This window comes from Cryptomeria japonica, chromosome 10, assembly GCF_030272615.1.
Source record: "Cryptomeria japonica chromosome 10, Sugi_1.0, whole genome shotgun sequence".
In the NCBI taxonomy this organism is placed as follows: domain Eukaryota; kingdom Viridiplantae; phylum Streptophyta; class Pinopsida; order Cupressales; family Cupressaceae; genus Cryptomeria; species Cryptomeria japonica.
In genome coordinates this window covers 910,017,112-910,035,756 of record NC_081414.1, presented here as the reverse complement: position 1 = coordinate 910,035,756, position 18,645 = coordinate 910,017,112, and positions in this window count along the sequence as shown.

Genomic DNA, 18,645 nt, shown 5'->3' with positions numbered 1-18,645 from the left:
CTTACCTTTGTATCCTTCATCCATTGCTAGATGTGGGGTGTCAGGGAGTACTAAACTCCTTACCCTATTTCTCCCTGCACCATTTTATTTCTCTGTATCAGAACCTTGGGGGTTAGGAGTTTGTTTTGGTCTTCACTATCCCTGCCAGCCCACATAGGCATCAACTTTTTCTACACAAAACTCTCATTCATTGATTTATTTTTTATATCGCTGTGGGATGTTGGGAAGAATAGGTCTATCCAACATTTTTCTCCTCGCATCACCCTCAACTAGCATTCTTCATCTTTGTGGGGTAAGAAATTCACTAATGCTTCACTTCTTCCAACTACCCCGCATAAGGTTCTTGTATCTTCTCTTTCAATCAGACATAGAAATGGTTGATGGTCTCGTGGGATAGTGGGGACCTCTTAATCCCCTTGAGTCACTTATTTTGCAGTGCCCAAAGATGCAACTTGTGACTCCTATGAGGTAGACCTCTCGACACAATTCATTTATTCCTGCTATCCTGCATGAGGTTCTTCTATCTTTCTGCTTTCTTCATATAATTCCATGTAGGGTAAGCACCCTTGTTTGCATAAAGCAATGTCTTATCCTGCATGGGCAAATTTTCAGATGTGAAGGTTGCGTGGGGTAAATCCTTTCTTTATAGATAACACTCCCCACTGTCCCGTGCGACTAGACCTTGGGGCCCTCACTTAGGTGGAATTAGTTTGCATGTGGAGACTTATAAAGGGTTTTAGGGCCATGGTCGGGGCACATACTAGGACATATAGGCATAGGGATTTTTATCCACATGTGGCATAAGGCCTAAAGAATTTTTATTTAACACAACTGATCAGACCCGTTAGGCATGATATAAGGGGTCTATCACCACATGATTGAGGGCACTCTCTGTGACAACTTAAAAGGAGAAAACCTAACATCAAAGGTCAACTAAATAATATAACAAAGCCAAGGGTTTTGCAAAAATATATCCAAAGGCTTAAACCCTACCAAAACCCTACCTACGAAAGCCTAAAGAAAAGCAAAAAATAGAGACAAGATAGATACTATACTTAAAAATAAAATTAAGGAAAGAAACATGTTATAGCTAAGAATGTGTATTATTCACATGTAAAAAATGCTTGTAGTAAGTTAAATGATATGGTAGGTGCACCTGGAAATGACATATAAAAAATTGAGTGCATTCCATGAACAAACAATAGAGGTGTATCCTTGAATGCTTTGTCAAAATATTGATAATGATGAATTAGAAGCTAAAAAAAAAGATGACAATGTACCCTTGAATAATTAAGGATGTAATGATTGGAATGAGTCTATAGAGGATGGGTATGCAAGTGAAAGTTATTGTTAAGAAAGTCTAAATTTAAATGAGGATGAACATTTAGAGGGCTTGATTTTTACATCAAATTATGATTGTTCTTTTGACAAGGTTGTTGGAGATTCAACTCCACATGTTATGACCAATGTATGTTATGATGAGTCAATTGAATCCTTAGATTTCAAAGTTGACAATGATAGTATTATAGATGTTTATTTGTAATTAAATGGTAATTCTAGCTCTTATGGGGATCAAGAGGAAGAAACAGTGAAACATGTACATGAGAATACAAGTCCACTCAATAGTGAAAAAATCTTAGATTTTTTAGCTATAGAATATTAGAGATATGCTCATGAGAGTATTTCAAAGTTCTTATGCCCAACACACATTGATTTAGACAATGAAGGTACTTTTGGTAGTACCAAATTTGACACATGTCCTTGATCTTCCATTCTACATATGGATATATATTAGCTTGTAGGATGATAATGCAAATGGAGTTGAGAAGCCATCTGACTACAATAGTGATAACTATGATTAATCAAAAGGTGTAAGTGTTCATGTAAATTTAGAAATTCATTTTGATGACATACAAATAGCGTTGATGATTATAATGTTCATTGTAACAATGATTCATGTGTAGAGGTTTTAAATCCATATTTTCTTGAATTCTCATTTGTTGATTCAAGTGAGACTTATTTTGAGAGATTTTGTGTGGACATGGATTTTGATTTGAATTGTAAATCACATTTATTTTTAATCCATAATTATATTCTTTGAGCATACTTGGTGTAAAGTGGAAAATTGAAGCTTAGTAAATTCACCACATAGAAAGGAGAGATCACTAAGTCAATTTTCTCTTGGAGGACTTTACATTCAAAAGAGGGGATGAATCTACTAGATCCAATCCTAAATGATACAAGGACTAAATACTAAGAAGATGTGTTGTGATTAGAATGTGTTTGACCCTCTTTTGTATGTTGACTAGTTGAATTAAGACTAAGTGTTGGAAATGAAGACAAATATGAGAAAACGAGCTACAGATTCAGGATTTCATCATGCACCTAGATTTGAGAAGTTTGAGATGATTTGGAGTTGCTCTGTGAAAGTTGCCAAAAGTTTCAAGGACCGTGTGTTAGCACCAAGTTTCCCCCCTCTTGGTCCTCCAAACTTTTCGTGTGTCGAAGAGGGTTTTTCTGTCTTTGCAAACAAAGCTTAACTTCAAAAGAACAACTATGCACCTGCTTCCTGCACATGGAAGGAAATGGAAATGCATTGGGAATAGGGGTTTGCCTTTAGGTCAAACCCCAATTTTTGAATTAACCAAGTGGTTGAAATAATGTAATTGAAATGACTGAAAGTAGAAACCCCCCTCCTTGAGGGGATGTTGAATTGACTAAAATGAAATGCTTATACCTCCTTGTGAAGTTTTACTTGCCTCCACATGGAATTATGATTTCATGAAGTAGAATGATGATCTCCTCTTCAATACTTGAAATCTTGACTCTATTTCTGCTCCAAAGCTTGAAGGAAGACTAAAAATTCTCAATTGCTCTTGAATGCTTGAATGATTGATCTCTTGAATGCTCAAATACTTGATTGAATTTCCATGATCCATCAAATGAGAGGGGAGATCCCTCTTATATACTTTTTCGTAGGATTAATTGATTAATTTTTTGAAATGAGCTGACATAGAGGATTTTACCCGCTTCAAATTTAAGATAGGTCAGGGGGAGGGGCCTAAGGATAGGTCCCCATTAAGGGGGACTAGGGTGTTATGCCCTAGTCCTACCATAATTTGGGGTAGGATCAAGGTGGCAACTGGGTGCATCATTGAGTTGAATGAAATTTTTGACATGTGTGAGCATAATCAAGTCTCCGATCAAGCTGAGGGGCACAAACACTAAGGAAAAGATGCAAATGTGGTTAGAAATTTCAAGGGGTGGAATTTTAGGATGCTACATTTAGCCCCCACTTTAGTGGGAGTATGAGCTTGCGCAAATACTCACGATAAAGTACAAGGAATTCAGATTGAAAGACTTTCACCATGTCAAAGAGGCAAGATTCACCAAGCCCCCAGTGGACTTAAAGATCTTACGACTTCAATGATAAGGTAAAAGAGAAGATCATGAGTGAGAAAGAGAGAACCATGACTACAACTAGTCAGGTTCTCTTACTATGAGTCATGAAAATAAAAAGCACCAAAAATTACAAAGCAAAGACAAAGTTTTCTAAGTAACTTTAAGTATCAAGAGAGAGAATCATGAGAGAAGTGTATGCCCCCACGTTAAAGAGATTGCACATGACTTGTTGGGAGCAATTGCTTTAAGGTAGGATACACCCAAAAAGACAAGCATGTTATCCCAATAATTTAGCCCCCAAGAGAGGATGAATCAAAGGATAATGAACACAAAGCACAAAAAATGAGGTGGTTTCACCTAACTTTGGAGTTAGTATGCTTTTTATGATAACTCATGTATATCATGTATATATATATATGTTCATAAAATTGTCCTCACCCCCCAAAGAAAGGAAACCACCATGGAAGAAGGGAACACATGTGTCTTTTGAGTTAACATGGAAGAGACCAAAAGAAATCTCAATTCTTTGCATCATCCTCAAGTAGACAATACTAGGGACAACAAATATAAGAATATCACAAATAAGCAAGAGAGGAGAGAGATAATATACAATGATAATGAAGCTAAACAAGCACGCCATCCTCCCCCAATCTTGCTGATCATTATTTTGGGAAGGTGGACAACAAGCAAGAGGAGCCACATCGAGCACAATAGATGGAGCTATCACAAGTTCCAAACAAGGACCATACTCTAACGATGAGTCACTTTGTTCATTGTTAGGAGCTAGGATTAATGCTTTTGTAAAATTTATAGATAAATCATTCTCAACATCAACATATTCATATTCATCATCAGAAATATTTAGAATAACATTTTCATCATTAACAACATGTTCACCTATTTCTTCATCAAGATTAATAAGAATAGGAGCTCTAGTAGGAATAAAACTTGAACCATCATTTGTTTTAACCATTTTGCGTCTTGGAGAATCAGGTTGAACATCTTGTTTAGGGGAAATGGAATCATATCAAGAGATATTGCTTTAGGAGAAGAAATGGTTTGGGAAATAGATTCACGAGCTCTAGCATGACGTCTCCATCGATGTTCTCTTGCACAATGATTTTGTCTAGTTTTGGTTGAAGGTTGAGGAGGTTTAGGTTCATCGGGTATAGGCTTCATCTCTTCTTTTAGGGAAGGATGAATGGAATGTGGTCTTTTAGGTTGGACAATAGGAGAGGCTGGCCGTTTCTCTCTATAAGATGAAGGAGGAGGAACCACACCATATAAAGGAGGAATGGGAGGTGTAGGAAGGAGACCAGGTCCATCATGAGGAGGAGGGATAGGTCTAGCCTTAGGAGGAATGGATTGAGGTTTAGGGGAAGAGTTTTTCTACCTTTGGGAGGAAGAGTAGACTCATCCATAGGAGAAGGAATATATTCTTCTTTAGGAAGAAGAATATCTCTTTTCTTAGGAGAAAGGATACTCTTCTCTTTAGGAGAAGGAATAGGTGCCTCTTCGAGAAGAAGAATATTTCTTTCCTTAGGAGGAAGAATAATTTTATCCTCAAGAAGGGGTATATGATAAACAAGAGGAATGCTAAGTGTTGGATTTCTAGGTTTACTCAAGGATAAAATCATTTCATTTTTCCAGTTTTGATATGATCTAAAGAGAACATCACTCCTAGGCTGAAGAGGATGGAATCATTTGGACCAAAAGTAATCAAGACAAACATCTCCATTCCTCATTACATGTTGATACATGCTATGATTGATAGCTATGATTTTATCATTATGAGGAAATTTAAAACACTAATGAATTGTAGAAGCGATCACTTTCATGGAAGAGAGCCAAGGATGTCCCAACTTCACACAAAATTAATCGGATGTAGGAATGATAGAAAATTGAACATCTAAGCATTTAGTGTTGACATCAATAGGAGGTGTGATAGAACCAATAGAAAGACAAGAAAATCCATCAAAGACTCCAACTAGCACATCGGTATCATATATCAATTGATACAATTGAAAAGTATACATAAATTATTCAGTTATCACATTAACCATGCAAGCAGGATCAATAAGCACTCCTCTAGCAAGTATGCCTTTGATTTTTTCACTTATGTATAATGGGCCATCAGGTACTTTAATGGTCTCACTAGGATCAAATGTGATGCAAAAATCCTTAGAAGGTTCTTGTTTGTCTACAAGGTTCACCACATTGGGAGAGAAAACAAGCTGACTAGTCTCAATCACATTAGTGGAATGGGATGGCAAAGGATGAGTGAAAATCAAAAGATTTTGATTAAAAGGAGCTACGGATTTGTTTCCTCTATCTTTCAATCTTGCCACAGATATGGTATTGTAATCAATCAATTATTGAATCCTACTTCTCAATGAATTTTTTTTTTCAGTATCATCACCAGGTTGATGATGGTATTGACAAAAGGATTTCGCATCAAAGTAAGGTGAAGTTGTCTTAGATGGATCAATTGGCTTGATTTGGGGAAGTTTTAACACATTACTTTCTATTAACCGAGACATAATGCTATGCAAAGATTCTTTCAAAGGAGTAAATTCTTTTTCACTTTTAAAGTATTTAAACAAAGGAGGCACACTTGTCCTGGCTACCAATTGATTGATTGTTGTTGTTGTCATTCAATTCAATGAATCCTTTGTTTGGTTTGACCTTCGCAAATAGTTGTTGAGCACTATCACCCTTATCACTCAAAGCCATGGAAGGAGATGATTGTTCCAATTGACTCATAGTCAGCTGATAATTGTAAAATACTGCGCACAACTGTAGAAAGGAAGTAAACTCAGTCCCTAATATATTTTTGTAAATTAGCAATAAAAATCCTTTGAATATCTTGATCAGGCACATGAAAATAAATCTAAGAATACAAATGCTTATATCTATTAGTAAAATCAGTCACTTTTTCTTTAACACCTTGTTTACAATGTATCAAATAAGTCAAAGTAACTTTAGGACCAATGTTATTGTGAAATTGTTAAATAAAAGTATTTGCCAATTGTTGAAAAGAAGTAATAAAATAAGGAGGCAAAGAACAATACCATTGCAAAGTTCTATCCCTTAATGTTCTAGTAAACAATCTCGCTAACAATCTTTGATCATGAGAAAAATCACTACACAAAGTTTGGAATATTTTAACATGAGTTAAGGGATCACCTTTTCCATTATAAAGTTCCAATTGAGGGACTTATACATGTTTATGAGGGACAAATCTAACAATGTCAATGGACAATGGGCTCGCTACATCAAATGTGAGCACGTTATACTTGGATTGACTCATAAAAGCTATTTGTTGTTGTAAGGAAGACACTATTTGGGCTAGACTATTGATTGTAGCTTCGGTAGAAGGATTGAAATTAGACATGTTGGATTAATAGGGAGGAGTAATATTTTTGAATGAAGGAAGAGATTAAGAATAAGTTGGTGGGACACTATGATAATTAGGTAATCAAGAAGGTTGGGTAATATATGGAAGACTCATAGGAGGAATGAAGGAATTGTGATTGAAGGAGTTTCCCCCTTGACTGGCATTTATAGGTGGTGAGTGTGATTGGGTAACACTCATGGTAGGAGAAATAAAAGAAGAGGTATTTCCCCCATGACTAACATTTGTAGGTATGAAATTTTGTGTAGAGGTAGCTAGGATGTTCGATATAAAGGTAGGGACACTAGTCATTGTTGGCAATTTGGAGGAATTGATTATGTGTTGCATTGATGTTTTGTCATTGATGGTAACACTGGTTGTTTTGGTTGTTTACCAATTTACGATTGGTTCTAGTAGAGTGGTTGATTATGTTATTGATCCAGTAGGATTCGGTATGCTTTGGTTTGTGCAATTGGTTTGGATCAATCATTCATGCTATTCAGAAGTGTATCACGATCAGTTGGTTCGGGATTTGATGACCCAGGAGCTATCATTTGTTCTAGTAAGCCTCTTGGTCACCGGTAAGGGTTTTACCGGTAGAGGTTTGTTGAAGATCTTTTGATGCATGTGATAAGTGGTGTTGGTGCAACTTCTAGATGGCTTGCAGGATGCTATTAGTTATCTTGTTCGTGTTCTAGTTCATCGATGGTATTGGATTTAGTTTATGGTGACCTATTTTGGGTCTGGTGTTATCTAGGTTATGGACCAGTTTCTATAACGTGTTGGAGAATGTTGCCGATGCATTATCGTCGGGATTTAATGATTGGTTTACATTGTTTTCAGCCTAAGATGACTTGGTTGATCATTGGATTATGGGTTTATGTTATTAATTTATTGTATTATCTTTTAGGTGGCCAACTTAATTGTTTAGGTCCTGGGTTGGTATAAATATGATGTAAGATCTCTTTGTAGATCATGGGTATATGGGTTGATAAGAAAAGGTTATGGGATGATCTATGTGTGAATAATGTTGTAATCATATGCAAAAGGTTTGGTCAATTATAGGTGATTGAATTGGGTTTGTAAGAGAGGTTTAAGGCCTTCGATATTGAGCTTAACCAGAACTGTACTCAGGCATAGGAGATACTATACTTGCAGTTCACTCTTCTTTCCAGATTGTAGTCTGATGTTTATGTAGTCAATGAGGCTCCTTTTTGTGATGAGATATGTGATCTAGGCTATTGGCCTTCCTGCATGTGCATTCCCGTCATATTATAATCACATACTTGCTGCAAAAGTATTATTTGACTATGGGTAGGCTTCCCACCACGTTTTTTCCCTTTACCAGGTTTTCCACTTACAAATCTTGGTGTCATGTGTTATGGATGGATGGTAACTATTCTATGATTTATGTTTATGTTTAATTGCTTTATCAGTCATTCTAGTATTTGGTTTATGTATTTCGGTATTAAGTTTATGTGTTCTGCTAATAAGGATTTAAATGCTTAAAGTTCTATAATCTAGTGACAACTAATTCACCCCCCTCTTAGTTGTCCTCTGGTTATTTGAACTGTCTAACAATTGGTATCAGAGCTTGGTCCTCTCTACAAAAGATTAACTGCTTGAGGAAGATCCTATGGCATCTAGTAGTTCAAGTTCATCTAGTTCATCTGTTGCTATTTTCCAGAGAGAAATTCCTTGGTTTGATGGAACAAATTATAGGGTATGGAAGATTCAAATGGAGACTCATATGAGATGTCTTGGAAAGGAGATTTAGGAGATCACTGAGAATGGTGTTACAACATTTAATCCTACATTTGGAAATCCTCCTCTTGCTGGTCTGGATAAAGAGCTTGAGAATGATTGTAGAGATAGAGAAGCCCTTTTGTGTGCACTTTCTGATCAACAAATTATGAGACTAACTGACAAATTAACTACAAAGGCTATATGGGATAAATTGGAGACATTGAATGAAGGTGACCCTACTATTAAAATTTCTAAACTTGATGGTTATTGGGTAAGGTATGAAAATTTGAAGATGGAAGAAGATGAAAGGATTACTGCTTTTATGGAGAGAGTTAATGAGATTGTTTTGGGAATTCAATATTGTGGTGGATCTCTAAGCGAAGATAAAATAGTTTCTAAAGTACTAAGAGGTTTGCCACCAGCTTATAAGATGAAGACTACTACAATTAATGAGTTGAGAATTATGGCAAACACCTCTATTAATAGGGATACCTTGGTTGGGAAATTATCTTCTTTTGAGCTTGAGGGATTTGGACCTTCTGGAGCTATTAAATCTAAACCTACTTTTCATGCATCTACATCATATATCGACAAGAGTGATTGGAAATCTTTATATGCGAAGGAATAGAGGATATGAAGAAAGAAGATGAAGAGTTTGAGAAACTTGAAGCCTTATTTGCTAGAAGAGTACCTAAAGGACCGTTAGGAAGTAAGTATGAAGGAAAATCACTTTTAAATGCTTTGAATGTAATAAGATAGGTCATTTTGCATCTAGATGTCCTGAAAGGAATTCAAGATTTGAAGAAAGAACTAGAAGATCTTTTAGGCCTAACCATGATTATCAGAACAAGCATAAGTATAGGAAAAACAAAGACAAATCATGCTACTATGCGGATGAGGAAGGTGTGACTGATTTTGATGATGAACCGACATAGGATTCAGCTAGTGGATCCGGCAATGGAAAGGAATGGGTATTTTTGGCAATCAAGGAAGATGATCCGGTACCTAAAGAGAAGGCCCTTGCTGCTAAAATTGAAGACAAGGATAAATGGGCAATTGACAGTGGATGTTCACATCATATGACTGGAGATAAAAGGAAGTTCTTATCTATGCAATAATTTGATGGTGGTCTGGCTAGATTTGGAGATGACAAAGCATGTATGATGAAGGGAAAAGGAATAATATCATTGGTCAATAATCATAACACTAATAATATTTATTATGTTGAAGGTTTAAGGCATAATCTTTTGAGTGTAGTACAATTGGTGGAAAAGGGATTTTAGTTACAGTTCAAGGATGAAAAATGCAAGATTATCAATAGATCTGGTTTGGAAATTGCAACCGGTACACAGACTAAAGGTAATATCTTTCATTTGAACTCCGGTGAGAAGACATGTTTGATTGCACAAATTGATGAGATTTGGCTATGGCATAAGAGGTTGTGTCATGTGAATTTTGATTGCATTGTGAAGATTAGTTCTACTAAGGTAGTTAGAGATATACCTAAGATTGTAAATCCCTATAATCCGGTATGTAAGGAATGTCAAATGGGAAAGAAAGTTGGGATTTCTTTTAAGAGTATACAAGACAAAGCTAATGTTGTTCTTGATCTTATTCATATTGATTTGTGTGGTCCTGCTAGAATAAAAAAATTTCAGGGTGATAGATATTTCATGCTAATCATTGATGATTATTCTAGAATGATGTGGGTTACTTTTCTAAGGGAGAAGTCTAAAGCATTTGTAAAGTTTGAAATATTTAAAGCTAAAGTTGAGACAGAGACATGTTTGAAGATTAAATGCTTAAGGTCAGATTAGGGTGGAGAATTCACATCTGGTGAGTTTAACAGTTATTGTTAGAAGAATGGGATAAGGAGACAGTTGTTTGCACCTTAGACACCTCAGCAGAATGGAGTTGTGGAAAGGAAGAACATAATGCAACTAGAACCATGATGATGGAAGCTAATCTACCTCATATCTACTAGAGAGAAGCTATAAGCATGACGATACACAAATTCAATAGAGTTCATATCAAAGGAGATACCGGCAAGACACCTTATGAGTTATGGTTTGGTCATACACCAACAATTAAGTATTTCAGAATCTTTGGCAGTAAATGTTATATCAAAAGAGATGATTCCATTGGAAAGTTTGATCCTAGATGTGATGAAGGGATATTTCTTGGTTATTCTAATGAAAGAAAAACATATAGATATTATAACAAAATATTGAAGAGAATTATGGAGAGTACAAATGTCAAAGTGGATGAGAAAAACATAAGTCAAATCAAAACTTATGAGAGAGAACCGATAGTGGAAATAATCATAACTGAACCGGGAGCACCTATACCAGAATAAAATGTTGAACCAACTACTTCGACAGTATTAGAACATTCAACAGTAACTGAAGATTAGGACAGAGGAACTAAAAATCAGAAGACTCCTAGGTATGTAAGGTTGAATCATTCTAAAGATCATATCATTGGAGACAAAAGCAAAGGAGTGATGACAAGAAGAAGGTTGGCAACTGATGAGGTATGTTTTATTTCTCAAGTTGAACTGGCATCAGTAATTGAAGCTTGTAAAGATGAATATTGGATGAAAGCTATGAAAGAAATTTAGATTAGATAGAAAAGAATAACAAATGGACTTTAGTTCCCCGACCTATAAATAAAAATGTTATTGGAACTAAATGGGTTTTTGGGAATAAATTGAATGAGGATGGACAAGTTGTGAGGAATAAAGCGAGATTGGTTTGTAAAGGATACTCTCAGAAGGAAGGAATTGATTATGGTAAAACCTTTGCATCGGTAGCTAGGATTGAAGCTGTGAGATTATTTCTTATGCTGCTCATAAGAATTACAAGGTTTATCAGATGGATGTTAAGTATGCATTTCTGAATGGAGATCTTGAAGAGGAAGTTTATATTGAGCAACTTGATGGATTTTCACTTTCAGATGACAAAACATGGTTTGTCAGTTAAGGAAAGATTTATATGGATTGAAACAAGCCCCTAGAGCTTTATATGCAAGACTAGATAAATATCTTTTGAAGTTTGATTTCACTAAAGGTAATGCTGACAGTAATTTATATTACAAAATTGCTGACATATTGATTATTGAGGTCTTTGTTGATGATATCATTCTTGGAGGTAAAGATAAGTTGTGTATGGAATTCTTGAACAATATGAAGAATGAATTTGAGATGTCTATGATTGGGGAGATGAGATTTTTCTTAGGTTTGTAGATTACTCAAACTGATAAAGGTATTTTCATCTATCAAACTAAGTATGCTAGAGAGTTTTTGAAGAAATTTGGTATGGAAAATTGTAAACTGGTTAGTACTCCTATGGTTACAAGTGAGAAATTGATAAAGAAAGATGCATCTACATCTGTAAATCCTACTAGGTACAAATCTATGATTGATGGTTTGTTATATCTAACTTAGACTAGACTAGATATAATGAATGCAGTTTGTATTGTACCGAGATATCAGAGTGATCCTAGAGAAAATCATGAGAGTGTGGTGAAAAGGATTTTCTGGTATTTGTAGGGAACAACTGAATATGGTTTGTGGTATCCTAAAAATGATGACTTTATATTATGTGCATATACAGATGCAGATTGGGTTGGAGATGTTGATGACGGGAAGAGCACATCCAGTGGAGCTTTCTTTCTTGGAAAGAAAATTGTTTCATGGATCAGCAATAAGCAGTCACACACTTCTTTATCTAGTGCTGAAGCTGAGTATGTTGTTGTTGCTACTAACTATACACAAGTTCTATGGATGAAGCAAATGTTGAAGGATATATAGGTGGATTATAATGAACTAGTAGTTATTCACTATGATAACTCCACTACTAGTGATATATCAAACAATCTCGTATTTCATTATAAGACAAAGCACATATCTATCAAGTATAATTTTTTGAAGCAGAAGGTGGAAGTAAATGAAGTTAGACTGGTTTATGTGAACACTAAAGAGAAGATTTCAGACATTTTCACTTAACCTTTACCTAAAGAATCATTTGAGTACTTCAGAGATAGATTGGGGGTTTCTGCCCCTCCAGTAGAGACCTGAGTGATGTTGATTGGCATTAGTCTAGTATGCATTATCAAAGTTATTACTCATTCTGGATTGATGTGGTGGTGCTACTGCTGAGGGGGAGTAGTCAGCTATATGTTTCAAAGGATTTATGATTTTTCTTTGATGTTTTATGCCAGATCTTTGGCATTGATGTCAAAGGGGGAGAGATATATGTGAAAAATAGAGCTTAACATAATATCAATCATAAGTGAGTTTGGTTCAAAACTTCATTGCTATATCATTTTGTGGGAGATTGTTGGATGTCTTCCATTGGGGGAGGCCCATTTGGCATTTCCTGGCACTTGGATATTTGTTTTACATCTAGTGTTTCCATCAATGACAAAGGGGGAGATTGTTGGCAATTTGGAGGAATTGATTATGTGTTGCATTGATGTTTTGTCATTGATGGCAACACCGATTGTTTTGGTTGTTTACCGGTTTGCAATTGGTTCCAGTAGAGTGGTTGATTATGTTATTGATCTGGTAGGATCTGGTATGCTTTGGTTTGTGGAACTGGTTTGGATCTATCATTCATGCTATTCAGATGTGTATTATGATGATTTGGTTCAGGATTTGATAACTCAGGAGCTATCATTTTTTCTAGTAAGCCTTTTGGTCATCGGTAAGGGTTTTACCGATAGAGCTTTGTTGAAGATCTTTTGATACACATGATAAGTGGTGTTGATGCAACTTCTAGATGGCTTTCAGGATGTTGTTGGTTATCTTGTTCATGTTCCTATTCATCAGTGGCATTGGATTTGGTTTATGGCCACCTATTTTGGGTCTGGTGTTATCTAGGTTATGGACCAATTTCTGTAACATGTTGAAGAATGTTCTTGATGTGTTATCGACAAGATTTAATGATTAATTTACATTATTTTTGGCCTAAGCTGACTTGGTTGATCATTGGATTATGGGTTTCTGTTATGAATTTATTTTATTATCTTTTAGGTGGCCAACCTAATTGTTTAGGTCCTGGGTTGGTATAAATATGATGTAAGATCTCTTTGTAGATCATGGGCATATGGGTTGATAGGAAAATGTTATGGGATGATCTATGTGCAAATAATGTTGTAATGATATGCAAAAGGTTTGGTCGATCATAGGTGATTGAATTGGATTTGTAAGAGAGGTGTAAGGCCTCCGATATTGAGCTTAACCAAAACTGTACTCAAGCATAGGAGATGATATACTTGTAGTTCACTCTTCTTTGTAGATTGTAGTCCGATGTTTATGTAGTCAGTGAGGCTCCTTTTTATGATGAGCAGTGCGCTCTAGGTTGTTGGCCTTCTTGCATGTGCAGGCCCCTTATATTGTAATCACATACTTGCTATAGAAGTATTATCTGACTATGGGTAGGCTTCCCACCGTGGTTTTTCCCTTTACCAAGTTTTCCACATACAAATATTGGTGTCATGTGTTATGGATGGATGGTAACTGTTCTATGATTTATGTTTATGTTTAATTGCTTTATCAGTCATTCTAGTATTTGGTTTATGTATTCTGGTATTAAGTTTATGTGTTCTGGTAATAAGGATTTAAATGCTTAAAGTTCTATAATCTGGTGACAACTGATTCATCCCCCCTCTCAACTATCCTTTGGTTATCTAAACTATCTAATAGTCATATGGGTTGTCAAAAAGTAAAATGATTAACATGACTAGGAGGCTGTGTATAACCTAGGTTTTTAAACACAACTCTTCATAGGCATGATATTAGAATAAAAAATATGAGCAATACCACGTAAGATATCAACACCATGTTTATCACGTTAAAAAATTCTTTTTAATCTTTCAATCAATGGGAGAGCTTCTCTTTCCGGGTATTCTTGACTCATCCATTGCTGAAGATTGTGAAATTGATTGTCCATCTTTGCCAATTGGTCAACAGATACCCTGATTAGTGACTCCTCCTCATTATGAGAATTATCAAGAGTATAAACAGGAATATCTATAGGATTGGAACAACCACCAATATCCTCATTAAAAAAACTAGCTAAATTAGGCTGCATTTCCTCGGTATTTAAACCTTGGGTGACCTTAATTCTATAACTTCTCCTTATGGGGATACTATAGGTAGGACTAATAGTAGTAAAACCCATGCACTAAGGGAGGGAATTTTGAATTTCAAATTTTACAATGCAAAATTCTAGGAAAAATGATTCAAAGAATCAAGAGTAATAATGTAATCTCCTAGGAATTTAAAATTTAAAATTAGGGCATTTTTAAAATAATCTTTTGATTTAGATTTTAAATTATCCCTTAGAAGATAGAAATTTAAATTTAAATTTAAATTTAGGGATGAAAATGACCTCTTAATTTTAAAAATTTGAAAGGAGGGAAGATCAAAATTAAAATTAGGGCTGTCCAAATCCAACCTCTTAATTTTAAAATTTTGAAATTTTGGAATGTTGAAATATTGAAGAAGTCAATTTAATTTAAAAATTAGGGTATAGGTAATTAACCACTTAATTTAAAATTTTAATTGAAAATTGAAATGTTGAAATTCATATTTATTTTTGACCTTAGGGCGATCTAAAATCAATAAAATTTTACAAATCTATGGAATTGAGCAGTAGAATACAGTCAAAACAGGCTCCCAAAATTTGAGGAGAAAGAGTTGGGACCAGGTAGGTAGCTACTTGGTCCGACCAAATTTTTACCAAATTTTCAAGGAAGCAAGATATTGTGATTTAAATGCAAATTACAGAAGGATATGAGATTTGGAGATGTCTAGATATGCAAAAATAAGCCTTGAAGGTCAAAATAGGACACACTTAGGATGTTCGAGAAGATGATTAATTGAAAGAATAAAACAAAAAAATGGCACACTTAAGGGTCTTCTTTTATGTGTTGGAATCAATGAACACTGAGAGTGGGGGTTGGGGGGGGGGGGGGTGAATTAGTGTTCTACAATTCACAAGTTTATTAAACTTATTCTTAAACCATCAGATGCATAAGAATGAAAGTAAAGTGCAAAAACATGAGCCAATCAACCACAAAACCATAACACCCAAATTTTTATGTGGAAACCCAAAAATGGAAAAAACACGGTGGGATTTGAACCCACAATATTATCATACTTTGATTAGGAGTATGATAATATTATAAAAAGGGGAATGCACTTGCATTCAGACACACTGCCTAGAGCTCACTACCCAAATATAAAATAGGGCTACAACTCGGAGGACTGACTGCCCTAAAAATGATTACAAATAATTACAATAGTGTTTGAATTGAAGAATAGAATATACTAATTTCAAATAGTAGTTCCGGTTAAGCACAATCTAACTATCTTCCTCTGTTCTGCTTATTTGCCATGTTTCGCTACACAGTCATATATCGAAGCACCAAATTTGCATACTAATGCTGATTTCCTCATCACATATCAATATTTACACATCTACCATACATATACAATACCAAAATGATCATACAAGTCGATCTTATATATCCACATCAACAAAATAGATCAATTCCCATGTTGGCTTCCAAAAATGCATAACACACAATATGAAACATGTACCAACAAGTTGGATCAATCCGTCCACAAATCCATATGTGGACCTAAACAAGATGATAAAAAGATTCACATAGATCAGCCCAATCTTGTCGAACTCAAAACCAATCACTGAAATCATCCCAAAGATTCTGGATCACACGTTACATCAAAATAGCTCTTTTCTTCCTAGATTATCGGATAATGAACCTTCAATCTCACTCATGAATCAACACTGGATAGCAAGATTATGGAATAAGATAACTTGAACCTCAAATCATCTTCCTCTATTACCGCAACCAAAGTTATGCAAACAAAATCAAGATCTTCACACTGTACTCATACTCTGTCGGTTACTATATTCCACCTCACAGACTTATGCCAAATGATAATACAACTTCCAGTAAATCAAATCTACATGTACCGGATATGATTTCTAAACTGAGTTGCCATCAATGACAACTCCTAAACATCTCTCATACATCAATCTTCACTGGAACAGTGTCTCTTGCCAACAATCTCCCCCTTTGGCATTAATGGCAACGCTGTGAAAAATGACACTATACACTCAGGGTTTAACTTCAAAACTTAAAAAATTTCCAAGACTCTAGACAAGCTCAACAAGCCCCCCCAAGGATTTGCACCATTTTCACTTTGCTCTCTCCCCCTTTGACAACAATGCCAAAGATAGGATTCCACCAATTTTTTTATACAGGGATATATATAGTTACTTAAAAAAATTTAAAGATATCATGAAAAAATGTTTTTAGGGACAAGAGGTGATCATCCCAACCCTTCTTCAAATTCTCCAAAATATTGATCAGACCACTGAGAAGATAGGCATACATCTCTGCTCCTCTTTGATCTACTGAAATACTCTTGTTCAGATAATTCTTTGCATCTTGCTTACTGCTGATCAATGTATCTATCCGAAGAGTGATAAGACTTCTTACTTCTCCCACTCTGCCTAAAATTCTATCCTTTTCCTGATTTAAGCTCTTTATCTTATCAAGTATAGCCATAAATTGAGCTTCAAAATTGCTAACTAGGACTGATTGAGGTGCATAAGATTGAGATATGTTAGCTATCTTCCCTTCACACTCTTTTATTTTCTTGTCAATGTTAATAGTAAGTTAAGGAAAAATTAGACATGACATATATTTGACCACCTTCATCTAATGCATCTTGTATATTCTTCATAGTAGTTATCAAACTCTCCCTATCTCCGTCAATCATCTTCAAAATTATCCTCAATCTCATAACATTAAACTGAGTCAAAATTTTAGCATCTGCCGCTTTCTGCAAACACACAAAATGAGATTCTACTACATTGAGCATGCTTCTAAGCTTACCAGAGGGAGTATCAAGTGTATTCGGTTTGAACGATGGAAAATTTTTCTCCAAAACATCCATGGCCAACGTTATCAACTCTTTGTTAGAGATGTGAGACTTGAGTATGTCTATTGGCATATGTGCAGAAGTGTGATGACATGATGATATTGTATGTTGTCATTGATGTCAATATGCTGAAGTATGAATCAGTATAATGAAGTAAGCAACCTGGCAAGTGAACTGGTATGATGATACAAGTAAACCGGTATGATGAAGTGTGAATTGGTATGATGGAATGAACCGTTATATGCAAAAAGTGAACCGGTATGCGAACTGGTATATGGAAAGTTTGTATCGAGGTTTTTCGTTGATGCATTCCAAGTCTGTGTGATTCGACCAATGACATCCTATGATGGGTTAGCATTGTAATGAAGATCAAATCATGTTGCCACATCAGCCTTGTGCATGTGAAGGATTTTCTTGAGGATCTTGCATGAAGAAGATTGATCCTATCTACCTTGGGAATGTGCGAAGTCCCAGTAAACGGTGGAGAGCATGTAATGGGTTATCAGCTTCTAGAAGTGGCAAAGAATGAATGATGGAGAATGTCTTGAGATTTGTTCAAGATCATTTTACACTATGCAATGTGATTGAATAGTCAGGATTGGACCGACTGTATTGATAACCTAAATGTTTAGGGTTTAGGGTTTATGCCTCCGACCTATCTGTTGTCTATAAGGTCAATGATGATTTGCATCATGAAGTTGTTGGCAAATGTTGTGTGTGTGTATCCAAGTGAAGAGATACTTGATTCTTTCCAGACTAGAGAAGTATGTAGATACTTGCAGAGTGTGATTGTAGAGGAAAAGGAACTTAAGTGGATCTGCCTTGGCATTTAGTGTTGTTATCAAATCAGTGTATTACCTATTGACTTCTAACCATTTTAGCAGTTGGAAAATCCCTTAAGTGGGTAGCTTTAACAAGCTTTCTGTAAATCCTTTAACAGGGTGACTCAAATTCATTGAGTTCTTCAAATCCTCTTACGAAGTAACCTTTAACAGGGTTCTAACCTTTAACCAAGTATTTAGCCATCCCTTAACAGGGTTATCCCTAGTAGGATTGGTTCCTAGCAGAACCTATTGTAAAGTCCTTAACTAGATGAGGCTCCTAACAGAGTGGACTTCAGAAG